Source organism: Mesoplodon bidens (assembly GCF_964165515.1).
Source record: "Mesoplodon bidens genome assembly, chromosome: 18".
In the NCBI taxonomy this organism is placed as follows: Eukaryota; Metazoa; Chordata; class Mammalia; order Artiodactyla; family Ziphiidae; genus Mesoplodon; species Mesoplodon bidens.
The window spans coordinates 55228526-55233229 of NC_138175.1; positions in this window are offsets into that span (position 1 = coordinate 55228526).

Sequence of the window (4704 nt, forward strand, 5' to 3'; positions counted from 1 at the left end):
GTGAGATTTGGAAAAAAAACCATTACAGATTGTAAGGATAGAATGGGTGAAGTAAAACAGAATGAAGGTGATTGCTAGAAGCAGGACAGTTTGAGTGGCTTTTGCCTCAGGCTAGAATCTATGAGAGTTTCTGAGAGTGTGAATATGGTTCACTCGCTGGTGGTGTCTATGTAGGAGAAGGCCCATGTAAACACTGGACCCATTCATGAGTCTCATGAACACAACATCTGGCAAAGTCATGATAATTGTGAATTTTGCAGCACTAGACATTGCAGGATTTTTTTTTTTTTTTTTGCTGTACACGGGCCTCTCACTGTTGTGGCCTCTCCCGTTGTGGAGCACAGGCTCCGGACGCGCAGGCTCAGCGGCCATGGCTCACGGGCCCAGCCGCTCCACAGCATGTGGGATCTTCCCGGACCGGGGCACGAACCCACGTCCCCTGCATCGGCAGGCGGACTCTCAACCACTGCGCCACCAGGGAAGCCCCTACCCTAATTCTTGAGTCCCTACTATGGGTAATGATACAATTCACAGAGCTCCACCTCCTCTTTTTTTCCTTCCACTGCCCAGAGTTAACCACAGACTTGATGTTTCTTTTTATACTTTACATGTATGTGAAATAAAATCCACACTTTATGGCACGACAAGAAAATTTTATTTATTTATTTTATATTTTTATTTTTTGGCCATGCCACGCGGCCCATGGGACTTTAGTTCCCCAACCAGGGATCAAATCTGGGCCCTCGGCAGTGAGAGTGCAGAGTCCTAACCACAGGACTGCCAGGGAATGCCCAAGAAAATTTAAACATATAAAAATGTTCTCTGCCCTGTGGCCTCCCCTCTCCCCGCACTGTGCATTGTGTATCTGCATTAGGCATTGACCAAACCTGCCCCATCAGCAGAAATACCTGCTCAACCATAAAGAGCAACATCCTCCGAGCATCAACAAGACAACTCCTAGATCTTCCATTTCTTTCTTAGATCAACTAATTTTTCGTTGACATGTACTTAGTCTTCTATTTCTTTATAAGTCAGTTTAGATTATATCTACCTCCCTCCCTAGACTAAAATGATGAGATCAATGTTCCTATATTACCGTTTACCTTCTTTTCCCATTTCTCTCCCAATTTTTTTACTTTTATAATTTTTTTTAAATTGAAGTATAGTTGATTTACAATGTTAATTTCTGATGTACGGCAAAGTGATTCAGTTATACATATACGTTATTTTTTATATTCTTTTCCATTATGGTTTTATCACAGGATATTGAATATATTTCCCTGAGTTATACAGTAGGACCTTATAGTTTATCCATCCTATATATAATAGTTTGCGTCTGCTAACCCCAACCTCCCACTCCATCCTTCCCCCTTGGCAACCACAAGTCTGTTCTCTGTGACTCTGTTCCTGTTTCGTAGGTAGGTTCATTTGTGTCATATTTTAGATTCCACATATAAGTGATATCATATGGTATTTGTCTTTCTGACTTACTTCAGTTAGTATGATAATCTCTAGGTCCATCCATGTTGCTGCAAATGGCATTTTTTTTTAATGGCTGAGTAGTATTCAGTTTTTTTTTTTTTTTTTTTTTTTTTTTTGCGGTACGCGGGCCTCTCACTGTTGTGGCCTTTCCCGTTGTGGAGCACAGGCTCCAGACACGCAGGCTCAGTGGCCATGGCTCACGGGCCCAGCCGCTCTGCGGCATGTGGGATCTTCCCGGACCGGGGCACGAACCCGTGTCCCCTGCATCGGCAGGCGGACTCTCAACCACTGCGCCACCAGGGAAGCCCTAGTATTCAGTTTTATATTTTCTATAGTCATTGTTTTTAGCACTTACATTAGGCTCTGTAAATAAATTCCCATAATCTACTAAAGGCTTATATCTATGGTTAAATGGATTCGTTGCTTATTCGCAGTTCTTTTGCCATTGCTTATGTTTGTCTCTTACAGATACAATTCATGTTTTAGTAATTTTTTTAAGAAGTTCATGCATAGTCTTGGATGTTCAACAATGTTTATTTGCATCTCGGTACTTAAAAGACTTATTTATTGGAGGCGAACCATTACCTTTGTTATACTGAGCCTTCTCATTTAATAGACAATCTACTTCCTTTATTTTGGTCATCTTAAAGGTCTTTCAATAAAGTGATATAAATCTTTCAAATTCTCTCGTAATTTTTATTGTGAATAGAGAACTTTTCAAAAGTGTTCTGATTATCGCTAGTGCCTAGCACTCCACTGAAGTTGCATATTGACCAAGCATCTAGAGAATGCTACTAGATTCCTTTTTTTTCTTTTTTCTTGAAGTATAGTTGATTTACAATGTTAATTTCTGCTGTACAGCACAGTGATTCAGTTATATATATATATATATATATGCATGTATACACACACACACACACACACACACACACATATACACACACATTCTTTTTTTATGTTCTTTTCCATTATGGTTTATCACAGGATATTGAATATAGTTGCCTGTGCTATATGGTGGACTCTCATTATTTTACGTGGTTGTCTGTGGGTTCTCCTCTTTCCACATAGGCAATCACATCATCTGCAAATAATGACAATTTTGTTCCCAATTTTTAAACCCTTTAGTTATTACTGTCATGCTGTGCTGCTTAAGACCTCCAGCAGAGTGTTCAGCAGGAATCGAGGCAGCAGACTTGTACCTCAGTGGTGAACAACTAGGCAACAGCTTCAAAGGTTCATCATTAAATATGATGTTAGCTATAAAGTTCTGGTAGCTAGTATCTATTAAGTTAAAGAAGATATATTTACACCGGTTTTGCTGAGGTTTTTTTTTTCTGTAAGCAACTTGATTTTTATCTGCATTTTGAGTGCCAAGGTTCCTGCAATGTTATTCTTTTGAAATATACTTTTATTGATGTAAAAATTCACAAAATATAAAATTAACCATTTCAAAGTATACAATTCAGTGACCACTTACTCTATCGACAATGTTATGCAACCACCACCTCTATCTAGTTCCAAAACATTTTCATCATTCTAAAAGAAAACTACATATCCATTAATCATTCAAGTTCCCCTTCCCCCCAGGTCCTGGTAACCACCAATTTGCTTTATGTCTCTATAGATTTACCTATTCTTCACATTTCATATAAATAGGAATACAATATGTGATCTCTTGTGTCTGGCTTCTTTCACTCAGTGTACTGTTTTTGAGGCTTATTCATGTTATAATGTATATCGATGCTTCACTTGTATAGGTGATTAATATTCCATTACACTTATATGTGTGTGTATAGGTACATGTATATACACATACCACATTTTGGTTTTCCAGTAACCCACTGCTGGGCATCTGGGTTGTTTCCACCTTCTGGCTATTGTGAATAGTGCTGCTATGAATAACGTTATGCAAGTATTTAAGTACCTGTTTTCAATTTCATTGGGCATATACCCAAAAGTGGAATTCCTGGGTCATATAGTAATTCTATATTTAACTTTTTAGAGGGACCACCAACTTTTTTCTACATAGCAATGGAACCATTTTATATGCCAGCAATGTGCAAGAGTTCCAATTTCTGCAATGTTATTCTTAATATTAGAAAAATACCAGGCATTTTAGGAAATGCTAAGAGGAAAGGAAATGTTTGTAGTGCCCAAGGACATGTTATAATAATGATTCCAAACTTCCTGTTTGACACAGCAGTGGAAATACATGCACTTGAACTCACCACACATAACCCTGTCTTCTTCCCTCCTTCAGTCTTATGTGCTGCTTGTTTTTTAGTATTTTATGTACATCTTTTATCATCTTTGGATATTTCAAAAATAAGGCTCTAGAAAAATGTAGGCTTCAAGAAGTGATGTATCATCACAGTTGGCAGAACTACTACAAAAGACAGTAAAAATAAGGACAACAAACTTTTGTGGTGTAATTCTTTAGACTTATTAATGAGTCAAATTACATATTAAATTTTGATTTATAAGGAAATAGAACACTTCTATTTATATTAGATTATATTACTCAACATTCTATGCCTATGCTGGAAATTTATTAAACCCTAAAAATTACATTCTTCATGTAATTCCAAAAATAAAAATAAAATTAAATACATAAAGTCCATTTTACGTAGTATATAGTCTACAACATAACCCTTACAAACCTTGGTCGAAATCCAACTGATCCTTATGTTCTGATTTTTTTCTATATTCAAACAGCATTGTATTTGCAGTGAAAATACCTAATATTTGTAGTAGAATATTCTCTGGAATCCTTTCTAAAACAATTATATTAAACCCTTAGAAAATTATTTTATTCTATAGTTTCCAGGTTTTACTTAATTACTCAAATCTAGAATGCCACCAAATGTAGAAAAGCCCTAACAATGAAATGATGACATTCCATCAACTGTAACATGCATCACAGTTTAAGATACAGTCAGATGTGAAGAAATAAAACCATGAAATGCAAAAATAAAATATAATTTATCTGGCTTCCCTGGTGGCGCAGTGGTTGAGAGTCCACCTGCCGATGCAGGGGACACGGGTTCGTGCCCCGGTCTGGGAAGATCCCACATGCCGCGGAGCGGCTGGGCCCTTGAGCCATGGCCACTGGGCCTGCACGTCTGGAGCCTGTGCTCTGCAATGGGAGAGGCCACAACAGTGAGAGGCCCACGTACCACACACACACACAAAATATATATATATATATATAATTTATCACTG